Here is a 14,550-nt window from a genome sequence, read left to right on the forward strand (position 1 = left end):
TTTTAATTCGCTGGTTTGATAAGGCCTTTCTTACACGAATCTTTGAAATAAGAATTATGTGATCAGTTAGCTTTATCTGTAATCGTCACTAGGTAGTTTAGTAAATTCTATCATCCTAGGAGATAAAATAGTATATTTTCCCATGTCTTAAAAAAAAGGGAAGTGACTTGTGACTATATTTAAGAAAATAACTGATATTTTAAAAATCATTCTATCACTGATGCATTTTGTTATGACTATGAGGCTTCCTAAGTATCATTTGGAACCTGTATTAGATTAAGAGATAGTTAAAATGCACTGCGTAAGAGAAAAATAGAAATTTTAAAGATTGAGGGAAAGGATATTGGAGGAAGCTAAAAGGCAAGGAATCCCAGTACCTGATTATCATATACATTCCAAGTTGAAAAGGGAAATATAAAAAGTTTACTTCTAGGAGCAAAGAGGTCTGCTATTCAGTGTTAAAATATGTGGCTTTAATGACCTGCTCAGGTGGGCTGTAATACACCTCCACCTCTGAGTCTGTAATTAGCATGCATTATAGAAAAATAGAGTGTGATAGGAAGCTATCATGGGCTGTAATATACCTTCACTGATGAGTCTGTAATGAGCATGCGTTATAGGAAAATAGAGTGTGATAGGAAGTTATCAAGGTTTTGAAAGAGGTGATATATTACAGACAGCGGAGACACAGTGATGAAAGCACCGAGCATCGGACGTTAAGGTCAACAGCCGATTGGATCAGTGGAGCCCAGCATGGCAATAAGTGGTGGAGCTGGCATTCAAGGGTTTGGGAGGAACCAGCTCATGAAGAGCCTTTAGTGCCATTAACTGGGTCGGCCCTTGTGATTTTGACAGATCATGGAGATGTATCTATATAAACACAAATTGAGAGAGACTAGATTGGGTTGGGGAGACATACCCAACACACACACACACACACACACACATGCACACACACATGCACAATCTTTGCCAGTTTCGGCTGCTATAACAAAAACAGGAATTTATTTTCCACAATTCTAGAGGCCAGAAATCCAAGATTAGGGCACCTGCATGGTCAGGGTCTGTCGAGGGCCTTCTTTCTGGCTTGCAAAGGGATGCCTTTTTCTGTAACCTTACATGGTGGAGAGAAAGAGAGAGACAGCTCTGATCTCTTCATTGCCTTCCAAATGCACTGATCCCATCATGGGGGCTTGGCTGCAGTCTTATGCCCTCATCTAAACCTAATTACCTCCTAAAGGCTGCATTTCCAAATGCCAGTACATTGGGGATTAGACCTTCAACATCTGTATTCTAGGGGGACACAATCCTTCAGTTTATAGCATTTCACCCTGTCCCTCCAAATTTTACTTCTTCTCACATGCAAAATATATTCATTTCACCTCAACTGCTTTAAAAATCTGAACTTGTTGTATCAGAAACTCTAAATTCCAAAGTCCAAAGCTTCAACAAAATTACCTCTAAATCAGATTTAGGTGAGACATGAGGTAGAATTTATCCTAGGCGAAATTTCTTTCCAACTATGAACATGTGAAACCAAATAAGCTATGTGCTTACAAAACACAACGGTGGAACAGGCATAGCATGGATACTGCCCTTCCAAAAGGGACAAACAGCAGACAAAAATGGAGTGATGTGTACCAAGCAGGACCTGGTGAAGTAGAGGCCCAACTTTTGGTCCACTGGGGCAGCAGACTCGTCTCCATAGCTCTGCTGGGCAGGGGCCATGCCCCCAGGACTCCGATGTGTGGTGGCCCTGCCCCTGGGCTGCAGGTGACCTAATCTCCACAGCATTGGGTGTAGGCTATTTTGTTTCTTAAGACCCAGGTAATATCCCCACTCTTTTAAAACTGAAGAGGCAGCCCTGGTCATCTCTGAATTACTATTTGGGTCATTCTTTCCTTTGCTTGACGGATAGTGCACATAGGCAGCTAAACAGCTCTATAGCCCTATCCTGTGATTGCAAGTTCAGCAGTCTTCCTGCATTCTGTTCCATTTCTGTCCCCTTCAGTTAAAAATTGGCAATTGTCCTGGTAGTGTGTTTGACTAGGTCCAGGGCTCATATCCACACTAATCTCGTATCAAATACTCAGCCTGCCACATCTCGAGTGTTCTCTTCCTGACATGCTTTTTTATTTTTTGTAATATGTACAGGTTTAGAATTTCCAAATCTTTAAATTCTGGTTCCTTTTTGCTTAACAATTCAATCTTTATTTCTGTCTTCTTGCATTTTACTATAATCAGTCAGGAGGAACTAAGCCACTCCTTCAACACTTTTCTTAGAAATCCACTCAGCTAAATATGCAATTCCAACACTCAGAAGTTCTACCTTCCACAAAATATTAGAACATGAACACAACCCAGCAAATTTCTTTGCCACTTTGTAACAAAGATCCCCTTTATAACGTGTTCTTCATTTTCCTCCTGAGAACTCATCAGAAGAGTGTTTATTAACAATATTTCTAACAACATCCTACACGTGATTACATTTTATCTCTAAGAAGAGGGAAGTTTTATCTGCAGCCTTCTTTTCTTCCTTAGCTCTTACCAGAATTGCCTTTAGCAATCCCTTCAGAGCAGCATCAGCTTTTTCTAGCATGGGCCTTAAAACTTTTCCAGCCTCCACCCATTACCCAGTTCCAAAGCTGCTTCCACATTTTTAGATATTTGTTACAGCAGAACTCTCATCTGATACCAATTTCTGTTTTAATCAATTTGGGCTGCAGTAACAAAAAATGCCATAGACTGTTGGCTTATACAATATAAATTTATTTCTCACACTTCTAAAGGCTGGAGGTCTGAGATCAGGGCACCAACATGATAAGGTTCTGGTGAGTGCCTTCTTTCAGGTGTGCAGACAGCTGCCTTTTGCTCTAGCCTCACATAGCAGACAGAGAGAGAGAGGAGCTCTGATCTCTTTATCCCCTTGTAAAGGTACTAATCCCATGAGGGAGGCTCCACTTTCATGATCTCATCTAACCCTAATCACCTCCCAAAGGTCCTACCTCCAAATATTATCATATTGGGGTACTGAGGATTTGGACCTCAACCAACATATAGATTTTGAAGGGTACACAGACACAAACATTTCCTCCCTTTCTCACTCTCTCTCCATACGTGTGCACACACACACACACATGCACACATATATACACACACATTCACACATATATATGCACACATATATATGTATATACAAACACAAACATTTCCTCCCTTTCTCTCTCCATACACACACACAAACACATACCCATATATACACACACACACACACATATATACACATACACATATGTATATACAAACACAAACATTTCCTCCCTTTCTCTCTCTCCATACACACACACACATACACACACACATACACACACATATGTATATACAAACACAAATATTTCCTCCCTTTCTCTCTCCATACACATACACAAATACATACACATATATACACACACATACACATGTATACACACACACATATGTATATACAAACACAAACATTTCCTCCCTTTCTCTCCATACACACACACACACATATACACACACATATGTATACACAAACATAAACATTTCCTCCCTTTCTCCATACACACACAAACACACACATATATACATACACATATATACACATACACATGTGTATACAAACACAAACATTTCCTCCCTTTTTTCTCCATACACACACACACACACACACACACATATGTATATACAAACACAAATATTTCCTCCCTTTCTCTCTCCATACACACACACAAACACATACACATACATACACACACACATACACATATATACACACACACATATGTATATACAAACACAAACATTTCCTCCCTTTCTCTCTCTCCATACACACACACACACACACACATACACACACGTATGTATATACAAACACAAACATTTCCTCCCTTTCTCCATACACACACACAAACACACACATATACATACACATATATACACATATGTGTATAAAAACACAAACATTTCCTCCTTTTTTTCTCCATACACACACACACACACACATATGTACAAACACAAACATTTCCTCCCTTTTTCTCTCTCCATACACACACACACACACACACACACACACACACACACACACACACACGTATACGTATATGTATATGGTTCCATTTTGCTTAACAATTTTATCTTCAATTAACTCCCATAAATAAATTTTGGTTTCTTTTTGCTTAACCAGAAAAACGAGTATCATCATTTTTTCCACTCCTAAAGGAACGTCAAAGCCTACCTAGTGTTGTAATATGTTAGAATATTCAAGAGCCTTTTCAGGACACAGTCTAGTGAAACATTTTACAGGAATTTAGATCATTGCACTGAGCATTTAGGAAAATGACCAGATTTTTCTTGAGGTGTCACTAAGTCTCTGGAACAAATGGCATTCCTTAAACATTCCTAATTGGCATTCAATTTATAAGAACAGGACCTAAATTTGAACAAGGCTGCCATGGACATTTGCCCTACCCTGCTCATCTCTCAGCCTCTTCTGAATATTTTCCCTGCCCATGATTAATTAAAGATAATTGATAAAGTACAACTTTTTCATGGGCAACTTTCATTATCTGTTTTGTTCATAAGACAAGAACTGGCCATTTAATACACACTCTGTAATACTGGCTGCCATAATCAAATGGTGAAAGTTGGAGAATGAAGGTATAAAGACTAGTGATGGAAGGGATATAGAGATACCACTCATCCCCTTTAGGAATATCCAAGCCTGATCAAATGAAACTATCTATTTTTTTCTAATTTTAAGAAAATGGAAATTAGTACTGTGTCTACTGAATTGAATCAAGAAATGTGTTCAATGCAGAATATATGGCATAATTTATTTTGCATGTTTTGGATGAAAGTAAGATAAATGGCATTATTTTCTTAAATGATAAATACAAATCATTGGTGAACCTCAAAACGATAGTGTGATGCACCTAACTTTGTCCTTTATAAAAATTCCGCTTTTCTGGCTCAGGTCACACATGTTTGATAGAGGTGGAGACTCTTGTTTCTTTAATATTTTTTTTAATCCCAATCCTAGGCCTTTCACTGCAAGAGGTCTATAGAAATTTCATGTTTAATGTAGGTACATCTGAGGATTCCAAACCTAACACATTTTCTCACTCTGCAATCTCTACACAACTTGATTTCATGTATTCCCATGATCTCAGTTATAACCTGTAATTGAATCTCCCAAATCTATATCCCCCAAAGCATACACACACACACACACACACACACACACACACACACACACATATATATATTCTCTACATGTTTAAACAACCCATATGGAGATTCATGGTTTGTTATATTTGTTTTTAATAGCCAAATCGACTTTTAAACAACTTGATTGTTGAAGGGTTGTTGGAGAACAAATGTCATAAATCTCACTGAAGTTTCCTCTAAATATTCAATTAGCTGATTTAGAGATAATAATCTTCTATACAATGAGCTAATAAGAGTTTAAAACTCAAGGACATTTCAGTATTAAAGAAGAAAATGCATGAAAAGCACTTAGCAAAGCAAACAGCATGAAAGAAATACATACAATATTTTATTCTTCCATTAGATAGAAATACCTCATTAGATTTGGTGCAGTCATTTGACTATTTAAATTCTATTTCAGCCTTTTTAGGAAATGCATCCTCAAATATTTCATCACTTTTACTCTCAATTTAGCATAAACTTAACTATTTCAATAACGAGACTTTTGTGGAAATAGAACGAAGCATACAAAACAGCTAGAAAGGAATTGTTCATAACTGGACAATGGGCTAATACATTTTTATCATGACAGGTCATAAAACAGAGCTCCAACATACTGCATAAAAGAAGTCAAAGATTTAAAATGTAATTTTTTCCTTAAAAAGAAAAAGAAAAATATAACATGTCAGCCACAACATGTAAAGAACTTGGACACTGTCACTCATATTTTTACAGAAAAAAAAAATCTAAAAATCACTGACTTCCCTTGGATGAATCAGAGAATTAAATTTGCAGAGCAAATTGCTATCTTCAAATCTCTCTCAAGAGAGATGAATACAGAGTGTCACAGCTGAGATAAACTTACCTACAGCAGAAGCTGCAGGTGCTATCAGTGATAGCAAAACTTAAATGGCATTTTGGTGAATTATCAGAGGCTGAGTTTGGACAAACGTGAGACTGAGAGACTCTAGGAACCGTATTCTTATGGAGACCTCAAAATTTTCCTGGGCTTTACAGCCAGGAAGAAAACCAGTTTCTCCTGGTGAAGATCTGAAAAAAAAGTCTTCTCAGGAAAGACCTCCTGTTGGCTCAGACAGGGGGATGGAAAGAGTAACAATTATAAACACAACTAGAGCCTTCTACATAACGAAAGGGTAAGGCCTTTGCAAGAGCCTTTCCAGAGCTAAAGGAAGGACAGTTATTCAACTTCAGCTCATTTTAGTTTTTATGTTTCACTTAAGGAAGAAAGGAAGCAAATAAACACTTGAAAAGTCACAGTCCAGGAACAGAGGACTTCTGAAACAGTTACTTTAGAATAAAATAGTTTATTCTAGATTATTTTAGAGTACCTGCCCATACTCTACCACCACATTAACAGGGATTTGATATAATAACAGTGGGTTACAGCAGAAAGAGTGTCAAGGAACAGACTCTCTCTGTGAAGGAGCACTTACAGAAGCTTATAGTATATGCTGCAGACCAAAACATGAAAACTAGAAACAATTAGACACCTACAATTAGATAAAATATTTAATGTATTCTGACTTCTAGCCAGATAAAATTAAAAGGCAGAGATGGTCACAGTATATGAAAATAGCAAGATCCAACTATATGTTGTCTACAAGAAACCCAATTTTAAATACAGCCACTTACATAGAGCACAAGTAAAGTGATAGAGAAAGATCCATTATGCTAACACTAGTCAAAAGGAAGTTGGAGTAGCTACATTAAATAGAGACAAAACAGACTTTAGAACAAGGACAATTATCAAAGAAAAGAAGTGCATTGCCCTGCCCAGTGACCCAGCAGGAAACGTGCCTCTCTGTACTCTGGAAGACAGGCTCATCAAACTTAGTCCCACTGTGGATCTTAAAGTAACTGTCACCCAATTTCAGTCCTACTCAGCTATAGTCCAGGGCAAGACCTTCCCACCCAGAGATCTGCCCAGTAACCCAGTGGGAACTACATCTACCTGTGCACTTGGTGGCAGGTAATCTACAGACCTAACTGTGGACCTTGAAATGAACCTTTGTCCACCAGCCCTATGGACCAAGTTTCCAGAAGCAGTTCGATTCATCCATAAACCAAGCAGGATCCATGCTTGCCAGAGTCCCTGATAACAGGTCTGCCAACCGCAGAACCCACTTCAGACCCAGCAGTGGTCACCAAACCTGCCTCAAACTCCACTTTACTACAATCCTAGAAGTAATTCCATCAGCCCAAGAAACTGGCAGAGAAAGGTCTTTACTTGCCAAAACCAATCTTTAAAGACTGGTAGAGGTGTTTATTCTTTCAAAAGCACAGTAACCAATAGAGGCTCTACGAATCTCAAAAAATCATGCAAACAAGACACCATGAAAGGAATCTAATAAAGCTCCAGTAACCTATCCCAAAGAAATAGAGACCTAGAAATTACTTGACAATAAGTTCAAAATAATCACCTTAATGAAGCTTAATGAGGTATAAAAAACACATATATACAACTAAACAAAAATCAGAAAAACAATGCATGGATAAAATGAGAATAAATAAACTAAAACCATAAAAAGAACAAATTAGAAATCCTGGAACTGAAGAATTCAATGACAGACTGAAAATTTAATGGAGAACTTCAACAGCAGACTCAATCATATAGAGGAAAGACTCAGTATACTTGAAGACAGGTTCTTTAACATTAGCCAGTTAGAGGAAACAATAGAAAAAAATTGGAGAAAGCATATAAAGCCTATGGGACACCATCAAACCAACAAATATAAACATTATGGAGGTTTCAGAAGGAAATAAGAGAGAGAAAGGGACAGGAAACTTATTTAAAGAAATTATTGGTGAAAAGTTCCCAAATTTTGGAAGAGATATGGACATCCAAATTCATGAGTCTCAATTATTGCCAATAAAAAAATCCAAAGAAAATTACTCTGAGACACTTTATATATAAACTGTCAAAACTCAAAGACGAAAATAACTTAGAAAGAAGCAAGAGAAAGGCTACTCATCACATACAAGAGAACTGTCACAAGGTTATCAGCAAATTTTTCAGACAAAATTTTGCAGGTGAGGGGGAAAGGGATAACACATAATCGTTTTAGTGTGTTGGACTTAAAGAAAAAACTGCCAACCAAAAATACTTTACCTGAAAAAAACTGACCTTCAGAAATGAAGGAGACATAAAAACATTCCCAGACAAACTAAAGATGAGGGAGATAATCGCTACTAAACATGCTTACAGGAAATGCAAAAAACCTTCTTCAAGTTGATTTGGAAGGATGCCAAGTAACAACGTGAAAACATATGGAAGTATAAAACTCACTTTAATGGAAAGAATACAGTCAAATCAGAATACTCTGTTAGTGTAATGGGGGTGTATAATTACTTTTACTATAATAAAAATGTTTAAGATAAAAGTATTAAAATAACTATAACTATAATTGTTAATGAACATACAATATATAAAACATGTAAATTGTGATATCAACAGCATTAACTGTGAACGGAGAGGTTAAAATGTAGAGTTTTTATATGTAGACTATTTATAAGTTGTTTTATTTACCTCACACTAATCACACAATTAAAAAAAATCACAGTAGATACACAAAAGAAAAAGAGAAGAGATGCAAACATATCACTACAAAAAATCATCAAATCATAAAGAAAAACAGCAAGAGGGGAGAAGTGAAACAAAGTTCTTTAGGATAAACAGAAAACAATTAACAAAGTGGCAGTAGTAAATCCTTACATGTCAATAACTACTTTAAATGTACATGGATTGAATTCTCCAATCAAAAACATAAATGGCTAAATGAGTACTTTTTAAAAAATTCAACTATACGGTACCTCCAAGAGACTTACTTTAACTTTGATGACACATATTAGTTGGAAGTGAAAAAATGCAAAAAGATATTCCATGCATGTGGTAACCAAAAGAGAGCAGGAGTGGCTATACTTGTACAAAACAGAATAGACCTTAAGTAAAAAGTATCGCAAGACACAAAGTCGTCATCATATAATAATAAAGAGGTCAATTCATTAAGAGGTTATAACAACTACAAGTACATATGCACTCAACGTTGGAACACTTAAGTATATAAATATATAGCCAAGACACTCTGGGGAATGAAGAACAAAGCCCGAGGCATTAGGGTTCCTGACAGCAAAGCCTGAATATGATACAGCATTACAAAGCAATATGATACTGTCATAAAAACAGACACACAGACTAATGGAACAGAATAGAGAGAACTGAAATAAACCCACACACATATTCTACTAAGTAATTTTTGGTCAGGGTGCCAAGCATACACAGTGTGGAAAGGATAGTCTCTTCAAATAAATGGTGTTTGGAAAAGTGAATATCCACATGCAAAACAAAAGCAAAAACAAATTAAGCCCTTGTCTTACACCACACACACACAAAATAACTCAAAAGGAAATGAATTTCAGACTTAAATGTAAGACCTGGAATAATAAAACTCTTAGGCAAAAACATAGGGAAAAATCTTCTTGACACTGATTGTGGCAATGAATTTAGATATGTCACGAAGAACACAGGCATCGCAAACAAAATACACAAGCAAGGCTGTACCCAAATCTGCACATGGAACATTTTCATCAGCACATAGAACATTCCCAGAATAGACTATATCTTTGATCACAAAACAAGTCTGAACACATTTTAAAAGGAGAAATAATATTAAAAATCATTTCCAACCACAACAGAATAAAACTGGCAATCAATAACAAGAGGAGCTTGTTGGAAACTTTGCAAACACGTGGAAATTAAACAATGTCCTCCTGAATGACCAATGAGTCAATGAAGAACATAAGAAGAAAATTTTAAAATTTCTTGAAGCAAATGAAAATGGACATACAACATACCAAAGCCTCTGGGATACAGCAAAAGCAGTACTAACAAGGAAGTTTATAGCAATAAAAGCTTATATCAAAAACTAGCAATGCTTCAAATAAACAACCTAATAATGCACCTCAAGGAGATAGAGAAGCTAGAACAGACCAAATCCAAAATTAATAGAGGGAAAGACATAATGAAAATCAGAGCAGAAATAACTGAAGTTGAGACTAAAGTAAAATACAAAAGTTCAACATAATAGAAAGTTGGTTTTTTGAAAAGATAAACAAAATTGACAAACCTTTGGCTGGACTTAAATAAAACAGAGAAGATTCAAATAACATTAGAAACAAGAAAGGAGCCCTTTCTGAGACCACCGAAATACAATCATTAGAGACTATTTTGAACAACTATATGCCAACAAAATGGAAAAATCTTGAGGAAATGAATAAATTCCTAGAAACACACAACCTACCAAAATTGAACCATAAAGAAATAGAAAACCTCAACAAACAAACAAGAAGTAACAAAATCGAAGCTGTAATAAAAGTCTCTCATCAAAGAAAAGCCCAGGACCTAATAGTGACGTGCACCTGTGGTTCCAGCTACTTAGGAGGCTGAAGCAGGAGGATGACTTGAGCCTGAGAGGTCAAAGCTGCAGTGAGCCATGTTTGTACCACTGTACTCCAGCCAGCCTGGCCATGCTCACAACCAAAGAAAAAAAAACACCAAACAAACCCGATTTATATAATGAAATATTATTTAGCCTCAAAATAAAATAAAATATTGCCATTTGCAATAACATGACTAGATCCAGAAGACAATTTGCTAAGTGAAATAAGCCAGATACAGAAAGACAAATACTGTATCATCTCATTTATGTGTGGAATGTAAAAATGTCAGACTCGTAGAAATGAAGAGTATAATGCTGGTTGTTGGGGGCTGCGTACTGGGAGGATGTTGGTAAAAGGTACACTTTCAGTTATAAGACAGATTCATTTTGGGGATCTAATATATAGCATGGTGACTATAGTTAATAATAGTGTATTATATATTTGAGGTTTGCTTAGAAGATTTTAGGTGTTCTTGCCACACACACACACACACACACACACACAATGACAACTATGTGATGTGATGGGTGTGTTAATTAGCTTGATTGTGGTAATCATTTCACAATGCATACATGTATTAAATTATCACCTTGTATGTATTAAGTATATATAAATGTTGTCAATTATGCCTCAATAAAGCTAAAACAAGAGTGACATTATATAATGATCAATTCTTTGCAAAGAAAACAAGTATGCACCTAATAAGAGATCTTCGAGTTATGTGAGGCAGAAACTGATGTAACAACAAAGAGAAATCAACAAATGCACTGTTACATTGGCGATTTTAAGTGCCTCTGTTTAGTAGCAGCAGAGTATTAACCATGTGGGATTAAAATAAAATTAATTATAGAAAGATAGCTGAAATTCTTCAAAATATTTGAAGATTAAGCAATGTGCTACTAAATTACATATCTGTTAAACATGAAGTCCCAAGAGAAATTAAGAAAAACGTTCAACAGTGAAAATGAAAATAGAAATTACAAAATTTTGTGGGAAGAAAAAAAAGCAGTGCTTAGAAAAATTTGTAGCATTGACTGTATATCTTAGAAAAAAAGGACAACTCTAAAATCAATAATCTAATTTTCCTCATTGGGAGACTGGAGAAATATGGGCGATTTAAACATGAAGCAACTGGAGAAAATAAAATTTTAAAAGTCAAAGCAGAAATCAGTGAAATTCAAATCAGGAATACAATAGAGAAAAACAATGAACCAAAAGCTGTTTCTTTGAACAAATCAATAAAATTGATACAATTATAGCCAGCTGACCAAGAAAAAAAGGAGAGAAGACACAAGTTACCCACATGAGAAATGAAGGAGTAGAGTGCACTACAAATCCCACGAACAGTAACAGGATAGTAAAAGAGTCCTATAAACAACTATACCCAGTGAATATATCACTTTGATGAAATGGGCTGATATCTTGAAATACACAAACTACCAAAACTTACTCAAAGATAAATGATCTCAATGTGCATATATCCATTAAAAAATCAAATTAATAATTAATAACTATTCAACAAAGAAAACAAAGTCAAGCTGGTTTTATAGGTGAGTCCCCCCAACCCTTTAAGTAAGAAATGATGCCAATTCTCTGTCATCTCTTTCGGAAAATAGAAACAGAGATCTCACTTCCTACCTCTCATAATTCTATGTGATCAGGATTACATTAAGGCCAAAGCCAGATGAAAACATTACCAGAAGGGAAACCAGAGGCCATTATCTCTCAGCACCCCACTGAGGAACTTGTTAAAGGGGGACAGGAGCCAACTGAAAGGGGTCCCAGTGGCTAAGCTAGAAGTATTTGAAACAAAACAAAAGTAGTAATGGATTATAACCAAAAGTATAACATATATATCCATGATTCCATAAAAATATAAACAAATGATTAAATAAGTAAATAAATACGAAGGAAGGCAAATTTCCCTGCAGAAGCATTCCCAATAACAGGTAGATAACCCACCCTCAATGGAGGGAAGCGCCAACCCTCATTGCTTAAGTATGGACGGTACATAGTGACTTCCTTCGAAAGAATGCGCACAGGGAGGAGGAAGTACAGTGACATCACAGTGGAGAAGCCCAAGAAATCCCTCCTCCACCAGGTGATCAAGGTGAACGTCAACAGTGACGAATCATGTTGTTTGTACATAACCGGAGTATAATGGGATGGAAATATCTCTTCACTTCTGTGGTCTTCCTCATACACACAAACAAAATCTGAAAGCCCTGTCCAACCATCAGAAAACACTAGACAAATTCCAATACAGAGGCATTCGACAAAGCAACCAGCCAGTGCTCCTCAGAGCTGTCAAGGTCATCAAAACAAGGAATGCCCGAGAAAGTTTTACAGCTGAGAGGAAGCTGGGACACCTGAGGACTCAGTAGCATGTAGGATCCTGGGCAGAGTCAGGAAACAGAAGAAGACCTCAAGTAAAAACCAAGGAAATCTGAATGAAGTACAACTTGAGTTGTTAAGAATGTATCAATATTGGTCCATTAATTGCCACATGCACCATACTAATGTAAGATGAAAAAAAAAAGAAATGAAAATAAAATCACTAATACACATTTACCATTTAAAGCCTTTGTTCTTGTTATAAATTTCATAATATAATGAAGTCATTAATACCTTTATTCTTGTATATTAGAAAAAATAGGCTCACAGAGGGTTATTGATGTGCTTAAAGTGTGTAGGGTTTGTGAGTAGGACTTAGGTCTAGCTAACACCAGGGTCATTGCCCTTAATTTCTCCTATTTTGTAAACTCTATTTTTTAAATATTCAAGTTTTGCCAGGCCAAAATACAATATTGCTAATCCATATTGAGTCCTTATTCTGAGCACTGTTCTAACACTTTCTCATTTAATTGTTACAAACCCTAGGAGATGGTATGGTTATTTTTTCAATATTTCAACTGATGCCATTAAACACAGATTAGCTAACTTTCCAAAAGGTCACAATGGCTGTAAATAGCATAAAGATTATAAAGTGCCAGACGTTTGAGACCAGCCTGGCCAACATAGTGAAACCCCATCTCTACTAAAAATACAAAAATTATCCGGGCTTGGTGGTGCATGCCTGTAAACCCAGCTACTCAGGAGGCTGAGGCAAGAGAATTGCTTGAACCTGGGAGGCAGAGGTTGCCATGAGCCAAGATTGTGCCACTGTACTCCAGCCTGGGTGACAAGAGCGAAACTCCAGCTCAACAGAGGGAGACTCCACCTCAAAAAATAAATAAATAATACAGTGCAGGGATTCAGACCTGGGCTGCCTGGCTCCAAAGTCATGGCTCTCCCTTACTCCAGGACAGCAACATTTCTAGGATGAGAAATGGCCCATTTAGACAGCTCATGGAGAGAAGGTGTGTTGCTTTCTGTGTGCTTTTTCCCTCTGATTCATTTATCTTCCATCTATGTTTGTCTGATCAGTGTTATTGTGCATGTGTGTGTATGCACGTGTCTCTGTGCACATACTTGTATGTGTATACATGCATCACATGTGCATCTGTACATGCATTTTAGTGGTACATTGCATTTGTGTCAAGTTTTAGTGAACACATTTATTAAGGACATGTGAGAATTTATTTGAGGACGATTATAATGAGATAATTTTGCTTCAGAATTTTGACTGTGCTACAACGTTGCACTGTATTCCTTAGCTTTCTATTCTATTCCACTGATCTAGCTGCACTGGTATCATAAAATTCACATTTAAAAATAATGGTTTTATAATATTTTAAATGGCATCATTCTGACAGTCGAGGGAGAAAACAGTTGTTTGGCATGAACAGAGCGCTTACTCTGTTACAAGATACATGTTTGGTCTTGGCTGTTTTGTGGCCTTTGTGGCATTGCATAAATACAAGT

Source organism: Pongo abelii, chromosome 5 (genome assembly GCF_028885655.2).
Source record: "Pongo abelii isolate AG06213 chromosome 5, NHGRI_mPonAbe1-v2.0_pri, whole genome shotgun sequence".
Classification (NCBI taxonomy): Eukaryota; Metazoa; Chordata; class Mammalia; order Primates; family Hominidae; genus Pongo; species Pongo abelii.